Here is a 23,406-nt window from a genome sequence, read left to right on the forward strand (position 1 = left end):
AGGTAAGCAACACAGAAAACACCAATACAATACCATTTTAGTTTTGGTGGCAGGGTTAGGGTTACATTCCTTGAATTTGTAGAAACGCATATCAATGTGTTCATGCCTCCTCTTTGAACTGTGAAATAAACGTTCCCTTTTCGTTAACCTCTGACCCCTGTGGATCCTATTTGTTAGGAGGGGCGCCATATAGTCTCCACTATCTCCATTTTGCCAGAAGAAACGTATTTGTCTTTGTAAAAACAGGCCTCATTTTGTTCACTTCACAGACACTATGTCCTCTGTCGCACCCATCTAGAAGGGGCCCTTTTGGTTGTATAACTGGATTTACCACTGCTCCCCCGGAGACAGTGACACCTTTCCTTTAAGGTTCAAGCTATTTTTTTTATCACAATTGAATCCACAGATGCAAAACACCAGAGAATAAAGGACTTTTAAAATTATATGTTGTACTAAGAATATACTCTGCATCTGTATTTGAGATTATCAATTCATGTTTTCTCGAACTCTCTCTTGTTTCAACCCATTTTGTAGGAGAAAGTACGGTGGCCCAGAGGTGTCAGGCCACAACACAAATACAAAAGTCACAACACGAATGCAAAAGCCACAACACAAATACAAAAGTCACAACACAAATACAAAAGCCACAACGGAAGTGACCCACAACGGAAGTGACCCACAACGGAAGTGAACGGCAACGGATGTTGACAATGAGGCGGATTGTTGCTGGCATTTTAGCATCCGTCCGTGTGCCGGCTGTCTCTGGGCAACACAGAGTCTAACTTCCTCGCTGACTTTTCACCAGGCTCTCTCCTGTTTTGTCCAAGTCTCTTTGTCTATTTGTGTTGTGGCTTTTGTATTTGTTTTGTGGCTACTGTATTTGTGTTGTGGCTTTTGTATTTGTTTTGTGGCTACTGTATTTGTGTTGTGGCTTTTGTATTTGGTCTGACACCTCTGGGCAACCGTAAGAAAGGGTTCATGGAAAGAACTTTGTAAATATCCAGTTGTGGGGACAATATGTGGATAAAGGTGTTCAGCAATAATTTGAAATAAGCCTACATTGCTTGTTTTATTTTTAGATTATTTTGGGGCTTTGTTGCCTTTATTTGACAGGACAGCTTTGGGATTGACAGAAAACGGGGGAGCGGCAGGAAAACATGCAAAGAGCCAAATACAAATGGGTAGATGTTTACACTTAACAGGTTTCTCAACCATACTCCCATCTCCCCTCAGTCCTCTGAAGCACCCCATAGGGCCCCCTCTCTCAAATACAGACAGCTTTAAATTAGCAACATTCCACTATAGAAAATTAAAATGTCCTTACTGTGCTTCTGGCATAAACACGCTGTATATTCATTGGAATGATTTGAAGTATAAAAGAGCAGAATACTGTTGCTATGGACACCTCGGTTCAATAAAGTCAGCATCTTAAGAACACAGGAGTAGGCAGACAGAACTTTTCTGCTGACTCATGCTAAAGGTGCTCCAGAGGCTGTATTCAAATATCATTACAGAAATCACAGTTGTGCAGAGGCTTAGCATGAGTCCCTCAAGGCCTTGACAGCCAAACAGATGTACTTTAATTTATATTGCGTGTCCCTGAAGTTTTGGCTGCATGACAAACAGAAGAGAAATAAGCAGAGGCCTTATATTTACATGCAGACGTTTAGCTGACTCTCACCGTGTGCACTGCAGTGCACAACAGCAAAGCTCTGCTGAAACTGCTGTGCCAAAATGAAAAACAAGAAGAAATAGAAAGTGTTACAATTGCAACATCAAGTTCCTGGTTCCTTATCCTGTCTCTAAGGATGAGCTCAGCCACCCTACAGATGAATCTTATGTGAGCGGCTTCAAGCCGCCGGCTTTTGTTCATAGTCTCATCTTGTTCATCACTACAAAAAGTTTATGAACACAGGTAAAAGCTGGAGTGTAGAACAACTTGTAAAATGAGAGCTTCACCTTTTGATTCAAATCCCTCTTTACCACAAAAGTCCAGTACAATGCTCACATTACTTCTCAAACCACCAATCCGCCTAATGATCTCAAGCTCCATTTTACCGTGACCCCGAGATTCTTATAATTCCTTAAATTGGGAGAGTAACGAAAAAAGTTGCGGTTCATTATCTGACAGGAGTGCTCAAGCTCTTCAGCACCTACAGAGCCGGCTAATAACAATAGTAATTGGCTGGGTCCTTGATCAAGCATTTGTGTGTTGTTGTTTTTTTAATAACTCAAAATAATGACTGTATTTCAAGCTAGAAAACGTGCATCTCTCTCCTCCCTCCATTGTTGTGTGTGTTTGTGTCGCTGCGTGGTGTACACGTGAGTTATCCTCATGCTGAAAACGTGACTTGTCGCACACGTGACATCACTCCCCGAGACGCAAGAAGAAAGCGAAAATATATATTTTTACTAAGGAAACTGACAAAAATGATAGTAACACACAGGGACTTGAATAAGTAACTTTAATCTGATAACTGGTTTGGAAATATTAACGTGTTAGATTATTCGTTTCTGCAAAAAGTGGTCAGATTAGAGTAACGCGTTACCGGCATCACTGATTGTATAACTTAAGTGCAACATGGAGCTTGAAGATGTAAAGAAAAAAAGAAAAACAGGAAAATTAACTTTGAGCAAGTTTGGAGGAAAGTCGGAGGTGTGGAACCATTTTAAACAAATCATGGGCAGTGACAACATGTGTCGGCTGTGTCGAGTGCATCAAGTGCGGCACTTGTTGCATTATTCGTTAAGATAATTCTAAACATATTTCTGTGGTTCAAACAACATGGAATTGTAGTTGAGAACGTCATTTCAGGGTTTCCTCCAGGATTTTTTTAAACCGTGGGGGAGGTCTTCCCGAGTGGAAGAGGGGTGGTGACGACGACGACGGCAACATGAATTTTGAAATGTGAAATTATGACTATTTCAAACTGAATGTTTTTCTAAATACATTATTTACTATAGGGTTTCCGGTACATGGCTTGAAAATAATAATTGCAAATAGGATCTTGCAGTATCACTTGGCCAAAACAACAAACACAACAACAACAAATTAAAGATATAAGTTAAATAACTAAACTAGTCTATACTGAATACCTCAACCTCCTTCTCTGCCTCTCCTCTTTTCTCTCCTCCACTCACCTCCTGCACTACTTCTGCCTGTGCTCTTATCTAATATAATATTGGGAAGTGTTAAATTCGTTCACATCACCAATACCACGCAGGTAATGTTAGGAATATTTAAATATTACACTTATCATGGTACACATCATTATCATTTCTTTTGACTTGAGGGAATAACATCACGACAATAAGTCAAGAACATTGAGCCTCTCCTTTATGTAAGGTTACCTGACTCTCTTCCTCTGGAACCTTTCTCTTCTTTTGAAAATAGTTTAATATACTCATCTGAAAATGTAACCAGAAAAGAGTCATGGCAGAAAATTACCTGGGCATTACCTAAGCTAACGTTATGTCGTGCTGTTCAAAACGTGTATCCGAAACGTAACAGGTTTCCTCTATCAATAGAAAATTAAGTTTTACAGTTAAAAATTAATCTACAACAAAATAATATCTCTCTCTACTGTATAACCAAAGACTCGACATGCTTTATTAGGCCTAAAGTAATCTCTCTTTAACAAGTGTCAATGGTACAAAAATAAAATAAAATAAAATAAGAATCTCTCTGAAATAATGATAGAAATAATGCGTATCCTGTATTAACCAATCAGTAACACATTTATCAGGATTTTTTATGTAGCCTAATCCATCTATACATTAGGGTCGTTTTCACTGGTTTGAACAAAACTGTATATATAGGCCTATAAAAATATATAACCTAGCTTAGGTACCTTTCTTTCACCCTTTTCTCTCCCTCCACGTCCGGAGTGTTGTCTCTACTCTCTTCGTCTTTCGCGCCGCAGCTAGACAGGCAAGTGGTGACTCCAGTGTTGGTTTTTCAAAGTAAGGGTAGGCTATTTGCAGCGTAGCATCACATTTCATGAAAAACACTATGTTTTGTGCCAAAATCACATTTCTTACAATAATTTACATTAATATAAACATAAAACAACATAAAAACAAGGTTTAAAAAATAAAAAATATTATTCTGAAGGTGTGGCGGCTTTTATTTTGCCGTGGCGGTGCGCCACAATCAATTACATGTAGAGGAAACCTTGCATTTATAACAGGCCACGTATTAAAAAATAAATCGGGCTCATAATTACAGTTAATGGGCCGGGCCGGGCTCGGACACAACGTGCACAGGCTCGGGTCGGGTTGGGCTTGATTTTTCAGGCCCGATCTAAGCTCTAGCTGGGACACCAGAATGATTAAACTTTCGCTCATTTTATCAGATAAATCGTTTGCGTTGTATGATGTCACTTCCCGTCTACAAAGCAAGCGATTTCATTGGTCAAGCGTGTAGTTTCGCAGATGGAATTCCGCAGACGACAAAGTGGTTCCGGATTTTTTTTTGCCGCACGAAAGTTATAACCCATGAAATCATTATTTATTAATTTCCGTGCGAATAATCCGCAAGGAAATTCGCACTTGGTGTGAAACGGCTTTTAATCACCCCTACCCTGGAGTACTCTACCATTTTCTGGCATAGTCATGCCTCAGATTTAGAAGTGCTGACTCCTGTCCTGAACACTTCAGTCTTGGCTGCAAACAGTGGCGTGCGCAGACTTTTTGAAGGGCAGGGGCAATAAGAAGGGCACTTTAGCGCGTGTTTTGGCTCCCAAGAGGACACTTTAGCGCGCGTTTTGGCTCCCAAGAGGGCACTTTAGCGCGTGTTTTGGCTCCCAAGAGGGCACTTTGGCACGTGTTTTGGCTCCCAAGAGGGCAGTTTACCATGTTTTAACCAGCCAAGGGGGCAGTTTAGTGTGTTTTGCCAACCAAGAGGGCACTTTGGCACGCTTTTTTGGCTCTCAGGAGGGCACTTTAGCACATGTTTTTCAACAATTGGGCCACGAGGGGGGGCGACTGCCCCCCTGCCCCCCCCCCCCCCTGTGCACATCACTGGCTGCAAACAACTTATTTTGCACCGATAGTGTGCTAAAGGTTACTGTCTGATAAAACCAGAAGGAACTACATCATCAACAAAAAGCAGAGAATTGATTCTAAATTCCCCAAACTAAACACACCCATCTGGCTGGACATTGAACTCCTATCCATGAAAATAACAAGAGACAAGTCTGGTAGGGCCCAACATACACTGTTTGACTTCCAGCCAAAAACATTGCTGCATGTTAGCTTGTGCTGGCCTTTTGATTGTCAGCAAAGGTTCTGTCATATATTTCAATCTTTGTTTAGTTTAAACCACAATTTGATGTTACACATGTAGATCCTAACTATTTTACCTGTTTTACCAAAAGTAAAAGATTTCCACCTACCTGTGCTGGTAGACGTCATGATGATGATATCTGTGTGTTTTCAAAGTGTCTCCCCCACTGTCCTCTTGTTAATCTAAACACGTACCCGCTGACAGTTTATAATCATATGATGCTGTTATACACTGAAAAAAGGAACATGTTGGATTAACTTAATTCAGTAGTGGACATTGGTTGCACACAGATGTTTTGCTTTGGCAGCAATTTAAACAATTGAGTTAAATTAACACAAGTTATTCATGTCTAATAAACCTGTGTATTTTGTATTGATATAGTGTGATTGAAACATGTTTTGATAAAGTAATTTGAGCTCTTGGAACATTTTAATCCTTCACAATTTTATCACTTTATTTCAACACTATTCAATAACTTTTACCCCAATACTATTTGGTCACTTAAATACTACACATTATTTTCATATTACATGTTAGTATTATATTCTAGTGTCAATTACACAATTTTACAATGGAGGCCTTAAAACAGATTGTTTGTATTGTTCTCTGAAGATGGTTGCCTGTAACCACTAGTAACCTTTCAAAATAAAATGTCTACAGAATAGCTTTAAAACATATTTTCGAAGACTATACTCTCAAGCCCATGTTGATAGAGGGAAAATTAATCTTCCTAAATTGACGGGTGAGCAGAGTAACCAACTTGCAGTAGAAATTACAGAGAAAGAAATAAGAGCAGCAAAAGCCCATCTCAAATCAGAGAAAGCCCTTGGCCCTGATGGGTTTCCTTCAGAGGGGTACGGGGTGATGGTGGATTCATTGATCCCTATGTTGCAGTCCACCTTTAATTGGGTCCTTAAAAGGAATATAATACCCCCCTCCTGGAGCGAAGCAGTAATTTCACTTATTCCAAAAGAGGGGAAGGATAGATCTGAATGCGGTAACTATAGACCGGTTAGTGTGTTAAATCAGGACTATAAGCTCTTTACACATATACTGGCCAAATGAATAGAAGGACTGTTACCACAAATCATCAGCCATGAAAGGAGGAGAACAAAAGATTTCCTTGTTTGCGGATGACATACTGATACAGTTATCCAGTCCAGAACAATCTCTAGTAGCCTACATTTTTTTTCACTTTTGGATCAATATGGATCTTTCTCTGGATATAAGTTAAATGTTTCAAAAACACAAATTCTCAGTTTCAATTACAGTCCTCAGAAAATGTGAAGAAAAGATATAATTTGAGTTGGGAAGCTGAATCCATGAGGTATCTGGGGGTGAATATACCAGCAGACTTGTCAAAACTGCTCTCACTGAATGTTCTACCCCTGAACAAGAAAATTAGAGAAGACATTAGGAGATGGGATTTAATACCATTTCTTGATTTTGGTTCTCGTATTGAATCTGTTAAAATGGTTATTCTGCCGAGGTTATTGTATCTCTTTCAATCCCTTCCACTAGACATACCTGATCAACAGTTTCACTAGCAAGGACCACACCGTTAACGAGATGCGTTTAAGGATTTATTAGTGACAAAGGAAAACGAAGTGTCGAAGATCTTGGTTCTTTTGAGTTCTTCAACTGCGTTGTGGCGATTCTTGTAGAGAATCCGCCGCCGCTCCCAGGCAGCGACGGACCCCCTCATGTACCTACGAAGGAGAGGAGAGAAAGAAGAAACAGGCAGAGATAAATGGGGTGGGGGGGAGGGGTTCAGAATACGAGAGCGAAGCAGAGGAGAGGGTCGGGTGGTTATTTATAGAAATGCGGAAGTTGGCGCTGTTTAGGTGTGGTCCTGCTCCTGAAACTTCGCCAATTAAGCTTCAATTCACTAGCAAGGACCACTCCGTCAACGAGATGCGTTTAAGGATTTATTAGTGACAAAGGAAAACGAAGTGTCGAAGATCTTGGTACTTTTGAGTTCTTCGAGTGCGTTGTGGGGATTCTTGTAGAGAATCCGCCGCCGCTCCCGGGCAGTGACGGACCCCCAAAAACCTCCAATTACTTGAGAAGAGATTGAGCGGATCTGAGATCTTTGAGATCTCAATGGATGTAACGGTGGTACTTTTGGGAGGACCAGCGGCCTATGAGACATATGAAGTGCTCTGGGAAGCCATTACGGGAGGCTGAAGTGGCAGCTCCGATTCTGAAGGAGTGCCCGGAGTAGTTGTCGGGCAAAATACCAGACAATGAGAGCACGTGGCGAAAGTGATGGTGGAACCAGAATCGAGTAGCCACTTGGCCAGATTCGGAGATGAAGAGAGGATCTGTCATTGTTGTGAGTTTTACGGAATTGCAAGAAATTTGCGAGGGTTTCGAAGGGATTCAGTGGTGATTGGACCTTGAAGAAGAAGACGGGTGTAGGCGGACCAAATTGATTGGTTTTGGTTTGCTTTAAGTGGAACACCATAGTGTCGTCTGAAAAGCGAGACAAGTCAGAAATGCAAGCATGACGGCTTGAGTCGAAGTGAATGGTTGAGGAGGTGAATTCGGAGCATCTGAGGAAACCAAAAGGCAAGCAAGAACATGGCTTCCAGGGTTTGGGCGACTTGAGGAGTGCCGTACCTGGAACGGATTGTGTGGAGGCAGATTAACAGCAAGTCGGCATTAAGAGGAAGATGGCGTGGGCTTAACGAACTGTTAATGAACAGCTGGTTATTGTCTTGGAAAGAAGCTGATACCGCTAAGGTAAGCTTGGTGATGCGTGATTTGTCATGAGGAATGGGCGTAAGTACTGAAAGAAGTCGTGGTGATGAGATCGAATGACGGAAAGGTTGTGTTGTATTGGTCGTGAAAGTAATGGAAGCTTTCCAAGCTGTCCAGTAGGAAGAGAGGGTCGAGGGTAATAGGCTGTTGATGGTGGAGCTCCGGGAGTCGCTTATCAATGCTTCTGGCATTCATTAGCGAGCTTCGGGGGCGATTTTGCCGCAAGCCATCTTCCTTTGTAGAAACCCCCCAAAACCGGCCTAAGGAGCAGCATCGATGTACAGATGGATGTCATGTGGGTTAGTCGGTTGGTCATCGTAAAAGAAAGTGATTCCGTTCCAATTGGTGAGAGGGTTGAGTCACGGACGGATTTCAGCAAGGCTCGAGCTATCCAGGGAGATGGAGGTCAAGAGTGATGGGACGGAAGGGACAGAAGTTGGCGTTTGGTGCTGCGCGGGGCGCAGAAGAAGGTTCAGCTGAGCGGGAATGAAGTCTAAAACTTGTTAGTGTCAAGAATGATTCCGAGAAACTCGAGGGATGTGGAGGGGCCCTCTGTTTTCTCTGCGACGATGGGACCCCGAGGTTGGAGAAGACTGAAGTCAGAGTAATCAGGCCGGAAGCGGGTGGCAATGAGGTGGGGGGAAATTGTTAGACTGGATCCAGCTGAGGGCTTCAGGTGGGGTGTCGAAGAGTTTAGGCTGCTTTGTGTCAAGGTTATAGTAGTTTGGTTATAATTAATTCATGAAATAACGTTGCAGCAGTCACAACTGGCAATCAGGACAAACGATTAACAATGGATGCAGGTGCATATAGTATCATATTCATGTGAAAGTTGTGACAGAAAACCTACATTTACTAAAATACCTTCAATTTTCCACAACATTCTCACACAGACCACATTCTCTCGGCTTTCACAGTACACTAAACACGTTTGTTGTCTTCTGTTATTATATAAAACAGATATACTGTTGCTCTTTATACCACAAGGGGGCACTGTTGTATAAGACAGGTCATAGTTAACACGCTGCACGTAGAGAGGTCAGAGTGCAACAACATGGCGACTATGTACGATACGACGCTGCTAATGAGAATAATGTTACAGTATAAGTTGTTGAAGTAAACGGCACTTGTTCATGATTCCAGCGTCCTATCATTGTTGAGTTAACACCACAACGTTCACTTCATTCAATCATTTGAGCCAGAGTGCCACTGCATCTTACTTACTATCTCGCGAGTGCGAGTTATCATCTCGCACGCGCCAGCTACTATCTCGCACGCACGAGATAGACAGCAAGTCGCACATGCGTGATAGTATCTCGCGCGCACGAGATAGACAGCAAGTCGCACGTGCGTGATAGTAACTGGCGCGTGCGAGATAGTAACTGGCGCGTGCGAGATAATAACTTGCACTCGCGAGATAAAAAAAAAAACCTATCCATGTCACCTGCAGGGCTCCGTAGTTTTCAGTATCAGTGAAATAACAGATTGCAGCACCCACATGATCTGTGACACTGTGGTTATTCTGACACGAGTTAAATGGCTGCTGTGTTGAAAACCACGCTGTGGTCCGTAATCGCGGTGCAGACGAGTGAGTTTGGAGCTGACCAGAGGAGAGAAAAAAGAGAACGATATGACGCGACTTTAGCCGCCATGACATGACGATGTTGCCCTCGCTGAGGAGGAACTATGAAGACCTCAGTTGTGATGGAAAAGCACCTAAACTGAGTCGAGTAGAGCCGAGCTGTATTGTGTAGTGGAGAAGGGGCAACACACGCTATGCGCAATTGCGCAGACACGCGCGATCATCCTCTCAGATGCGGCTGCGTCTCTCCAGGTCACTGTGTGAGAGAAAGAAAAGCTCTGACTTGCTTTGGCAGACGTTGTTTGCTGTCACCCGCTGATTTGCATAATATAAATATCTAGCCCACCGAACCTTCCAATCCGGCCCCGGTTCAGCACCCTGGACAAACTTTGCAAACGTGGTCGGGATTTGTAGAAGACATGTATAGTGCTCACTAGCCTATGCCGTTCCTATAAACAGGGTATCTGCGGAGTCTTAAAAAGTTTAAATTTGACAATCTCAATTTTAGGCCTTAAAAAGTCTTAAATACGTTCATATTTTGCATATAGGTCTTAAATTACATTTAGTCGGGTCTTAAATATGTACGTTCATTAACCGCTTACGTCATCGCCTTTTTTTTATTTTTTTTGTTTGGAGGAAATGTGTTGGTGAGATTCACTGTCATCTCCGTGTGTTCTTCTGTCTGAAGTATCCAGGAACGTAAGTGGTATTTTGCCAACAGCGCGGTCGGAGTTTATCGCCGCACACTTCACCAGTTCCGGAACGACTTCGACAGCGGAATCTGCCAGAGGACCCTCAAATTGGGCACACTCGGAGTGAAAGCGCTGACAAAACACCAGTTAGCTTCTAAAAGTCTCCAGCGAAGTCACGTAATCACACACATCTGTACGCCTTTGTCACCAGTTCCCGGTCCAATTTCATCCAGTTCTGCTCGACCCGAACTCTGCACCGCCTCTGCCACCTAACAGTCAAGCGACATTCAAACCGTCTTTGGCCCAGCTCCGACGTTGAAAGCGGAGGTGCTTTCGATTTTGAACACTGTGTGTGTGGCAGTGTGTGTGGGTGTGTGTGCGCACACACCAGGGTTATTATAGTTAACTCAAATTAAATTCCTTGATAAAAACTATACTTAAACTACTTAGATCACTTGTTAAACTAATTGAAACTAAACTAAAATGAAAAAACAAACTGAAAAGCTAAATTAAAATAAAAACTAATGAAAATGTTAAAACCATAATAACCCTGACACACACTCATTCACTCCATTCTTCATTGTTTGAGCTGCTCTGTGAATGGCAATAAATGTGGTTATTTGTTTAAAGTAATTCTGGGACCGCATTTTTCCTTACTTTTTCGTACTTCGTCTACACGAAGTACGAAAAATTTAGTTTAGTTAAATTTTAATTTTAATTTCAGTTTAGTTAAATTTAAATTTAGTTCAAATTGGTCTTAAAAAGGTCTTAAAAAGTCTTAAATTTGACTTGTTCAAACGTGCAGAGACCCTGTATAAATGAATGCATCTCTGAGCAGAGAGGGATATAGGCTATAAAAAAGTGATCCCAAGTCCCCGCTTTCCCGCTAAGCAGAGGGAGAGAGAAATTACACAGAATACAAATTGCTTTAATTTCTTTTTTTTTCACCTTCAAAAAAGTACGCACAGTGCGTACAGGATTCCGGCTGGCGGCGCCACTGCCGAGTGTGACCTAACAGGCAGGAGAGTAATGGTGGACCTCTTACCCTTTAGGTCGCACTCGGGGACACTTTTTGTCTGCCATGATGACGGTTTCACTTTAAACTCCTGCAGCTGACTTTTGGGACTGTTCATGCCTCTTCTTTGTTGTTTCCTCGCTCCTCGCTTGAACTAGAAGTCTTTCATCACATCCCGTATTGCAGATCATCCCAATTCTCGTATATTTTGCTCCGAGGAGCAAGGATTGAGGATTGAGGAGCGACCTCTGAGGAGCGATTAGTGACCGTTAGCACGATCGTTTGAGAACGAGGAGCTGAGAAATAATAATCACATGATTCACCACTAAACGACATAGTACTCGAAATGGAATTGAATGAACGAACGATATGGATGATTCTTCCTGCCGAACTGACCGACGGGAACTGAATCACGACGCCCCCTTAGTTATTGATTGGGTGCTGCAGCGCAGAATGATCTGATACAGCACAACATGACTGGAGTTTCATGCCAAGTGAAGACAGATAATAGATTAAACTCGAGTGTGTCATCATCAAGTTTTATATTTAGTTAGTTTTTCTGATTCACCAGCAAGTTAAAATGTGTTAGTCTGACTGTAGCAGAACAAAAGAACCACAAACAACTTTCCTCCTCTTTATTGGAAACACTTTTCTTTTCATGGTCTCTTTTAAACATGTCAGGCTCATTCCTGAGCGTGGGCTTTTATTTGTTACATCATTTCAGTTTTCCTCTAAACATTTAGCCTAAAGAGAGCTTGCAGTGTCCAGAAGACACCATAATTACATTTTCGGTTATTAAATGATGATTTCACAATCAGAATGTCACTGAATACAGAGGCAGATAATGAATGAATAAACACATTCTGCAAGTTGACATGGTTCCTGTGCCCCCGAGCAGACACAGTAAACAGTATAAATACACAGTACACAGTATTGCAGTACTGCAGCTTGTTCTTTATGCGCAGGTGGTAACAGACAGAAAATTCCAGCCACAGTTTGAACTTTAAAGTTGTGGGTTCACAAAACAAACCCAAAAATTTGATTTGTCTAACAAAGGCTTCATTTGCACGAAAATTAATAATCAGGATATCAGCAGGAGCATCACATACCAATGACATGTCCAATGAGAGATAAAACTGTGAGAATGAAACAGGAACTGAACTCACACAAACCACACAACCAGACAGTAAACAGCTGCGGATCCAGCTGTTACAGCCTTTGAAAAAAATAAAGTGATCATCCAGCAGAAGTGTTTGCTGTCCACTAGGAATATATTTAATCTTGGACAGGATTGAAATAATACAGAGTAATAACTGCAAAATAAATCGTATCTTTATTTTCAGCCATCCATGAATCATGGTCATCACAGTCTAATTTCCAAGTGTAAGTCTATAATATATTCACTATAATTTTCCTCATGTACATGTCTGAATTGATTTCACTTTAAACTGCAGACACACGTTTGATTTTTTTTGTGGTGATGATGCATGGACCACAGGTAGATCTATATCAATGGACACCTCCGGAAATCTGTGTTGGGCAGTCCAGGTCATAACACTAAACATTGTGATTAATATCAGATGTGCTGCTGGTGGGTGAATTAATACATCTCACTAATGATGAAAACATTACATGACCTGCACTATAAGAAATGACAGAAGTGCATCTCTCCTATAACAGAGCTTTGCACATCAGTTTAACTGTACTGATCATCAGAAACGGACGTCGCTTCACACGACGCTGCAGAGACAAGGACATCTCATTTGTCTTAAAACAGATTTCCTCAGAGGTCCTCTGTCCTGCCATGGATTCCTCTTGTCGCCCCACGAATTCTCGATGGGCGGGAATAAGATGCACGTAAAGGAGGCAAGTGAGGGAAACGTGGAAACAATTTAAGAGACATGAAATCATGTTGGGGATCCAAGCTGACAGAAAAGTGGTTATTTATGCACTTATAACTCCAGTGTTTTATCACCCCATTTTTTCATCAGTATTCTAATAAATGGAGATGATCAGTGAGTCCAAGGCAAATGATGCAGCGTCTGATTTTCCAGCATGAATGTCTCACAGTAATAATTTGAAAAACATTGGAGTAATGAGGTGACACTGAGACCCTACCACTCCTCATCTGTCTCTATTTGTCTCTTTCGTCCTCTGCGGCCACAGGCTGCTGCCTTTCATTTCACTTTCCAAATTTTTTCTGAGCTGCAAACAAGACCAAGGTCATCCGATCATTGGATAATAAAGATGACAGATTCTCTACACTTGTTCTGCTGGTGAGTTCTACCCTGACATCCTGTTTGTCATCACTGATGAGTCAGTTTTTCTAATTAAACTAAGTGAGATAAGAATAAATTGTTCCCTGTTAAAGTCTGCTGACTGCAGTTTGAGAAGAAGCTACTTGTGATCAGTGAGACTAAAGGCCTAAAGTACCACCAGCAGCCCACAGGGTTTGCAGTGTTCATTACAGCCACAATACAGACTGCTAGATGAATAAAACACGCTGAGTAATTTGATATTCTCAGATCCCATCCAGTTGTGGAGCTAAAACGTCCAGTGGCAGGCCTTGAGTTAATTGCAATTCAAAGAGTTTATCCTTTCGGGAGCATGACTGTGTGAGACTGAGACACTAAACCTTGTGGTAAGTGGATGGATGGGTCAACAAAGGATTAGACCCTGTTCACAGATAATGCGGTTTGTTTCTTGTTCACTAAGACATTTAAAATGGTACGATCATTTTGTGATGTTTATATTAGTGGTAGGTTTTAGTCTGCACTGTCTTATTTTAATTCATTTCCTGACATGATCAAGACAGTAAGATATGCATCCAATATTTCACGTGATCTCTTTCCAGCCAATCATGCTTGGTGTAGGATATGATGATGAATGTAAATCATGAGCACAGCTCTCTCCTGCTACTTGACACTTACCTGAAGATTGAACTTTATTATTAAGGTAGGCTCTCATGGTTATGACTGTACAATGTCCCCCCAAAAGGTGCAATTTAAACCTCCAGTATGATTCTCTAAATGTTTCTTTAAAGACGGTATTCTTGGAACACATTTGCTCTTGCAAATTAACTTAATTTGAAATGTGTTATTTTTTATGTGACAGGGTAAATAGAAAAGAAAGTTGAGAGAGAACGGGAAAGTACACCACATTTATATGTATGGTGCACTATATTGGACTTGCACTGTTATCAGTAAAGTGGGAGCCAGGAAAATGGCTGCTGACTAAGTGGAAGTTAGATAGATGCTGGTTTTGGGAGGGTGGTTAGGGGAAAGTATGGACAGGATGTTAGATGGCATGAATGCTGTCTACCACATGACGTGTGCATGCATCATACATATTTCTCTTGTACTAACATGAAGACAATAAACACACAAACCCCAGCAAGTAGTCCATGTTTCACCTGTCCTTCAAAAACCAACACAGCTGTATGTAAATGTAAGCATTCCAGACATGAATGTCCCAAAACATGAATACAAGGTGAGTCAGATGGTGTGTGACTTGATACACTGCATTTATAACAGTACTTTCATCTGAGTCTCTTGCCATTGTGTTTTATCATGGCACACCATATTCATTGTGACCATGGCCGTACCCAGCAGTGAGGTCACTGAGGTCCAGACCTCTGTATTTTTTTCCAAGTACACGTTATAAAAGTTTTCCAGTAATTACCTAAATGTAACTCTACTTGAAAGATGCAAAAATATTGTACCTTGCTAAGATAACTGATGTTATCATCTGACCAGCAGAGATGGACAGAGTACTCAACCCCAGTACTTGAGAAAGAGTACAAATACTACTGGTCAAAATATACTCCGTTACAAGTAAAAGTAGCTCAGTCGACATGTTACTCGAGTAAGAGTAAAAAAGTACTTGCTTTTAAAGGTACTTAAGTATCCAAAAGTACAGGCTTTTAAATTTACTTTAAGTAAAAGTAAGAGTAAGAGTAAAAGTATTTCTTATTTTTCACATCAATGAATTACTATAATTGTTTCTAAATGAATTTAAGGACCTTTTAACTCTTGTTTCTGAGAATGAACTCTTTGAAACCACCTGCACTGATGTGCTTGCTTTTAGAACCACAATGTTATATAAAGCCTGCAGAAACACCTATAAAAACAAATCAAATGAATGGGATCACAGGAGGACAGCAGATGTTGCAGATGCAGATGTTTAATAACAATCATTAAAACTGTAACCAAATGAACCTGCACCGTCCAACTAACTCTCTATCATTTAGCTAAGTTGGGAACTGGAACCCCCTCAGAGACCAATGTTGTCCCCAGACCACTGGTTGAGAATCACTGCTTTACAAAAAACTACATCTGATGCAGCCATTGTCACGGTTTTGTGCTGACAAATGCAGTTGAGAGCGTGGCTACTTTGGTGGTATCCTTATGGGGAGGGATGACGTATTTCCGCTTTTACGTAGATCCCAGTGGAGAGCGTGCACTGTGATAGGTTTCCTTCTTTGACAAACACAGCTTGTGTCCAATAGTGTTTTAGAAAAAAAAAAAAAAAGAAAGAGCAGACCTGAAAGTAACGAGTACTTTTCAGCCTTCCTAGAAATTAACTCGAGTAAAAGTAAAAATATTTGTCTTCAAGTAAGAGTAATAAGTACCAAAGAAATCTAATACTCAAGTAAAGTACAAATCCTCTGGATATGTACTTAAGTACAGTACTCAAGTAAATTTACTCCGTTACTGTCCACCACTGCTGACCAGTGTATTTTCATAATTGTATAGTTTAATTAGTCAGTCCAGCTGGCGTCAGGTCAGTGTGTTTGCCAAAGTAGAGGCAGAGACGTACTTATTAACTCAGTTTCAAAGAAGACAAGTGTCTATACAGCATCAGTTAAAACAGGTATGGTAATAAAGTTACAAAAACAAATGCAAATTTACTGACTGTTACAACGTATAAAAATGCGTTGTTATGGAAAAGATGGGGCTTTTTCATCCTTGGACTGCGCCATCTATGTAACCTCTGCCCACTAGCTAGCCTTGGTATTTTCAGATGAAATTGAAAAGACTACGTCATGAAAAGCTGAACTTTTTAATTGGAAAGGAGACTGAGAGAAAGAGAAAGATTTCTCTTTGGTGGGGTGTGGCCTGGTGATATTATACAATCACATATGAAAATTGACCTCCATTATAGTGCCTGTATACCCCTCATTTGAGTCCATTGCTCTACAAATCAAGGGCCCAACTCCTACTATTCTGTCCACTATCTATCGACCACCCAAGCCAGATTTTCCCATCTCAGACCACAAGCTAATATCATTTAATGTCATGCTAAGATCCAAGAGAAACATGCCTTGCTCTGTCACATTTTGAAACATCAAAGATATTGACTTGTCGGCCCTCTCTAATGGAATTGATTACTTTCCCAGTATCCCACTAAAATCTCAGACTCCATTGACTGCTAAAACTCTTGCACCTCTGTAAACAAGGTCTTTTTCCTTTGCCTGATCTGCTCCTTGGATTACACCGCTCCAATCTAAAGGCCATCGCCTGGAATGCCTTTATGTCAAAATCGGCCTAGCAGTGCACAAAGAAATGTATCATAATCACATACGCCAATACAAGGATGCTATTTCTTTAGCCAAAACCACATACTACTCAACTTTAATCAGGACGGCGAATGGGAACACTAGAGCCCTATTCTCAACCATCGACAATATCCTGAAACCACCTGATGCTCTACCACCTCACTTACTCACAGTTACACAGTGCGATAACTTCATGGCCTTCTTCAATGCCAAAATTTAAAACATCCACCAGACTTGACTGCTTCAAATAACTCTACACCCTCTCTGCACTCTCTACCCACATTTTCCATCAGCTCTCCGCCTGCCAGCTTCAAAATGCCAACTGTCTCTGAAATAACCTGACTCATCCTTAAATCCAAATCATCTACCTGCCAGTTAGACCCTCTACCTACCTACCTGGTAAAAAGCTGCCTGCCTGCCCTGTCCTCTCTCATAACTGACATCATTCATTCCTCACTGACTTATGGTGTTGTTCCATGATCACTACAGACTTCTGCAATTACTCCAACTATCAAGAAACCCCGGTGCAGATCTGAATGATTTGAACAACATTCGTCCCATCTCAAACTTTCCATTTATCTCCAAAATACTCGAAAGAACTGTTGCAGCTCAACTGAACACCCATCTGTTTCACAACAACCTCTTTGAACAATTTCAGTCTGGCTTTCGTCCACTTCATAGCGCTGAGACAGCCCTTGTGAAAATCACAAATGACCTCTTGATGGCATCTGACTCTGGTTTACTCTCCATTCTGGTTCTCCTTGACCTCAGTGCAGCCTTTTACACTGTCTCTCATGACATCCTCCTGGACAGGTTGGCCTCCATTGGAATCACTGACATCCCTCTGGCCTGGTTGAAATCCTATCTCAAGGGTCGCACACAATTTGTTCAACTTAAGAACCTAAGATCCGGTTCCGCTCCAGTCTCCAGCGGTGTTCCCGGGGGCTCTGTCTTTGGCCCTGTCCTGTTCACTATTTACCTTCTGCCCCTTGGACACATTCTCAGGAAATTTCTTATTCAATTCCACTGCTATGCTGACGATACCAAGCTTTAAATCTCCACCCACAGCTCTATCCAACTGCCTACTGGAAATTAAATCATGGTTCTCGCTCAACTTCCTTAAACTGAACAATACGTAAACACTCGTTATGAACCTTAGTCAGCTAGCTTGATCATCATCTTATTTATTGATATTAGTAACCATTCTTGTGTCTTAACGATGTTTAAAGGAATATTTATCACACGTGACATCAAAATACACATCTCAGCAGTCCGTCTTTCACTTCCGCTACTGCTACTTCCATGTAACCATCTCTGCGCGGGAACTCCATGATCTCCCCATCTCGCACAACCTACTGCTGCACTGCTCTTAAAGTGACAGTGTCACCTAAACAAACAGAAACTGCTAACATAGTAATAACAATTCCCAACAAAATAATAAAACACTGTCTTAACAGTCTGAAAACAGTCTTGGTCTCTATTTCACCTGCCTACATTTGCATTAAAAGATTAGACAACAAACCTCCTACAAACCGTGATCAACACATAACTCTTGTGTTTTACCAGCCTGTTCTCAGTCCCAAAGCATCGAATAACCCCAAAGTATGATCTTTTCCTAAACCTAACCCAGTAGTTTTGGTGCCTAAACTTAACCAAACCATGATTATTTGGCAACAGTCCAGAATTCATTACATGTCATAACATGAACTGTTTGTCAGCGAGCTTTATTGTAAGTGTGACTGTCACGATCTGTTTTAGTGTTTAAGTAGGACCCAAAAGTGGACACTAGAAACAGGGAGATGATTAAAGGTATTTATTAAACACGATGATAAGACTGGTTGTGGGGGAGGGCTAGGGCTTAGACTGATGGCTCCACTGATTGCATTGATGCAATTGATGCATTGCAGATGTGACAGGTATCAGCGCCGGCCATACAGGAAACAAAGCCCAGAAACTCCAGACCTCTGAAATTCACACAAGCACAAAAACACCACCGACAAGCCACAACAACAGTCAAAATGTAATGTAAATGTCTCCATCTGAGATGCAGCCGATGATGGCAGTATTGTCAGCAAATTTTCGAATTTTCCTTAAGATCTAGGAAAACCTGTCGGTCATACTTTATTAGTGCATCACAAGACAGACGAAGGGTAAAGAACACTAATAATACTAGAACAATGTAAAGTTGAGGAGAACACCGAGCAACAGCAGCCATCCTCACTGGTGCCAACAACTCTCAGTCAGTTAATGAGGGTTGAGTTAGAGTTATGAGTTGGGTGTGAAAATGCATTGGTTTTACACAAGCCTAATTCATTTTGGAGTTTAAGAAAATACAGGCATAATTAGAGCATTCTAAATCATTTTAACCAGAACATCAATCACCGTAGTGGATAGTTAATTTTCTTAATCCTTTTTATAATCACCCCTAAAGTGTACACAGTCTTTTTTCCTTATTTCAAATTCCATCTTCGGTTCCATCCATTTTTCACTTATTATGAGTTTTGGACCTGTGTGTGTTTACTCCACTGAGCCCTAGTGAAAATAAAGAATTTCACAGCAGATGTGAGCACCAGCAGCCTTTTTTCCTGAGCCAAAATCCACTGTTAGCTTGAATGCCACTGAGGGAGATATCCATCCTAGTTACCAAGAGATACAAGGTGCGATAGGATGCTTTATGAGTTTCCTGTTCAAAGCAGGGTGCCATTACTCAAGCCATGTCAGTGCTGATCTCAGCCCCAACACTGCTGTCCCCACTAAATGAGAAGCCAAATAAAGAAACACACAGCTCTTCCCCTGCCAATCAGGCTGTTGTGTGGGCACTGCTAAGTGAAAAGTTATTTGGGGAGAAATTGCCAGCTGGTGTATTAGTGGAAGGATTTGCCCTTGAATTTGGTGCGAAAGTGGTGGCAAAAACGTACAACCTTTGAACTTAGAAAAGGCATTTGATCCTTTCTTTTACAACCAGTATGATTAAGAATAATTGAGTAGGTCTGTTTTGTTTCTAAATTAGTATATATTAGGACCGTACTACGGTGGCCCTGAAGTGCAAAACACAACGGCAAATCAGAAAACACAAACGCAAATCAGGAAACACAAACGCAAATCAGAAAACAAATCGACATTAACCAAACCGGAAGAGGTAGGTACCCTCAGGGCGACAGGAATCGTCGCTGATTGGACTGGTCCGTCCTTTAAACCGGAAAGACACGGTTTACATGTTTTCAAAATAAGAGCGCTGCCAGGGACAACTTAAATGCTGCTATTAAAGAATATTTTGATGCAAGACATGGATATGATGATGTTTTATGATGTTTCACCTATTTCGGCCATAAGCGGTCATATTGACCGCACATCATTTCGCACGGTTTGCTGCTTTAATTGTCTCTTGTCTCTAACTTTGTTAGTGGTCTCCAGCTGCGCTGCTTTGTGACTTTACTTGTAAGTTAATTATTACAGAGTTGTATTATATTGCCTGTTTGGCACCACGGGCACGCAAAAAAAAGGAGTTCCCCCCTCTGTGAAACAGTGAGCGGAGCTGTTCAACATGAAGGTATTGGAGTGATGCGACTCTGACTGTGTACCAGGTCAAGCTGAGGAAGAATGTCTGCATCCTGAGCACCGTGCACACAGCTGTGGGCACCTTTAGTGGGGCGAATGGCAAAACCAGAGTCTGTGATTTACTACAACAACACCAGGTACCGCGAGGACCTGGACCAGATGGCGAGGGCGTACTCCGTCAGAGGCGGTACAGAAGATGGCCTGCGGCGGTCTTCTATAACATCTTCGACCTGGCTGGGATCAATGCCCGCATCTCATTCAAGAAGCACCAGCAGCAGGAGAGCCCAGTGAAAGTCCTGCAGCAGCTGGCAGAGGAGCTGAGGGCAGAATACATGGAGGGGAAAGGGGCCGCGGCAGTCGGCACAAGGTGGGCAGCAGCGGAAGCAACCACCGCAGCAGCAGCAGACACGGAGACAGAGGCAGTGTCGGTCCGAAAGAGCTGCAAACGGAACAAAACGTCGGACACTTGAAATGCCACAAGCCCGTGTATGGTAACTGTGAGGAGAGCAGAGGTAATCTGCGGAGACTGTGACCAGTGATCGCAACAGCTCTTTTTTTTTGTTTTAGATCAGCTCGTTTCCAGCTTTTTCGATTATTATTTTTTTAATTTATATTATTAAGTGTTGAAATAAAATATTTCGTAATCAAATAAGTTACTTTTGATTTTAAGAATGTTCTCTATTAAAATCTTGTGTAAATATATGCAATAATTATGGTTTACTATGTGGGATGATATGAATATTGATAAATGTATAATTAAACTTGTTACAATGTACATTTTGGTGTAATTTCATTTTTTTTTTAAATATCATGACACAATGAATGATACATTCACTTTGTTAGCGGTTAAATACCCAATTGAGCCAATCAATTGGGTATTTAACCGCTAACAAAGTTAGAGACAAGAGACAATGAAAGCAGCAAAAATAATGTGCAGTCAATATGACCGCCTATGGCCGAAATATGTGAAACACCATAAACATAATCATATCCATGTCTTGCATCAAAATATTCTTCAATAGCAGCGCTTAAGTCGTCACTGGCAGCGCTCTTATTTTGAAAACATGTAAACCGTATCCTTCCGGTTCAAAGGACGGACCAGTCCAATCAGCAACGATTCCTGTCGCCCGAGGGTACCTACCTCTTTCGGTTTGGTTAAAGGGATAGTTCAACATTTTTGAAAATTGGCCCATTGCCATGATCCCTCTAAAACTCTAAAATGTTGCAGTAACAAGCCGAAAAAATGAAGCAGCGTTAAGTTTCACCACATACCAACCACAGATGCCGGCTCTGAGTCTCTCCTCAGATTCCTGGCTGTTCAGCAGCCTCAGCCTCTCTTCTCGCTCTCTCTTCGTCCAAAACCTGCAGCTCTTCCTCTGTGTGTTCTGGCTCAAATAAATACGGGCATGGGTCTTGGTTGGTTAAAAAGTCGTCCTCATTGTCCATCACAAAGTCTGCCATGATCACACTTCGCTTCTTCACAAGTTTTGTTGATGGAAGTATCTGCAGTAAACGTGCGCTTTTGAAATCACTCCGCCGAGCAGCCGTGTCTGGAGTGTAAAACCGACTTTACCTCTAAAACAACTCCGTCTCGTAACGTTCCGTTATTATCTCATAGCGTGGTGAATGTGCAGGTCACAACTTGTCCACCACAGCGTTTTGGAGTTTTTTGGTTATGTATTTGCAGAGTTTGATGAGGGAAACCAAGAAATTCCATTAGCCTCCGTAGCGTAGCTGCATCGCTCGGTACTCGGCTCCGCCGATCTAAAAGCAGCTTGGACCGACAATTAAAGGTAACGAACCTACTGCTATGACTAGAGGGATCATGGCACTGGGCCAATTTTCCAAAATGTTGAACTATCCCTTTAATGTTGTTGTGTTTTCTGATTTGCATTTTCTGATTTGCGTTTTGTCTTTTGATTTGCGTTTGTGTTTTCTGATTTGCGTTTGTGTTTTCTGATTTGCGTTTGTGTTTTCTGATTTGCGTTTGTGTTTTCTGATTTGCGTTTTGTCTTTTGATTTGCGTTGTGTTTCTGATTTGCGTTTGTCTTTTGATTTGCGTTTGTGTCTTTTCATTTGCGTTTGTGTTTTCTGATTTGCGTTTGTGTTTTCTGATTTGCGTTTGTGTTTTCTGATTTGAGTTTGTGTCTTTTCATTTGCGTTTGTGTTTTCTGATCTGCGTTTGTGTTTTCTGATTTGCCGTTATGTTTTGCACTTCAGGGCCACCGTACCATAAGGTTCCGATCATCCAAGAGTCCCAAGCAGAGAAACAGAAATAAGTCTGACCCCAGGCGATACATTTTAATGACTACAAATTAAAATTAATAGGGCTGTAATCTCCTAGTCGACTGGTCGATTTATTGGTCGATACGTTCTGGCTCGACCAAAATTCTGATGGTCGTTTTTTGGCGTGTTAATTACATGCTGCTATGGCAGTGCGTAAACACGCACCCAATGCTGTGTGTCCTGCATATGGCATTTGACTTCATCAGGAGGTAAGTACCGAGTGCTAATGGGTGAGCACCCCTGTTTCACAGGTAACAGTGTGTCTTCAGAAAACCCCCCTTGTTTTCACTATTTTGGATTAGCCCAACCCACTACAGACAGCTGGACTTCAAGCATATCACCTACAAACGGTAAGCTGACTTGTCTGCGTTAGGTTGCACCGTACGTTTTAAGTATATGAACAATTATTTTTTCTTAAAGTGTACTTGCCTTTTGTGTTTTAGAGTAAAAGTTTTAGGTTAATAGTTCGTGTCTCTGCAGCTCCTGTGATCAGTCGGCACACAGACACTATCACAGACACAAATGATAGTGTCTGTGTGCCGACAGACTCGAGTGTGTTAATTAATTAATTAGTTAATTCATTCATTCTAATTAATTAATAAATGTCAGTGCAGAATAATAGGGTCAAAAACGATTTAATCTAAAGCAAATAGACTACTAGTCTTT

The sequence above is a fragment of the Sparus aurata genome, chromosome 14, assembly GCF_900880675.1.
Source record: "Sparus aurata chromosome 14, fSpaAur1.1, whole genome shotgun sequence".
Taxonomy (NCBI): Eukaryota; Metazoa; Chordata; class Actinopteri; order Spariformes; family Sparidae; genus Sparus; species Sparus aurata.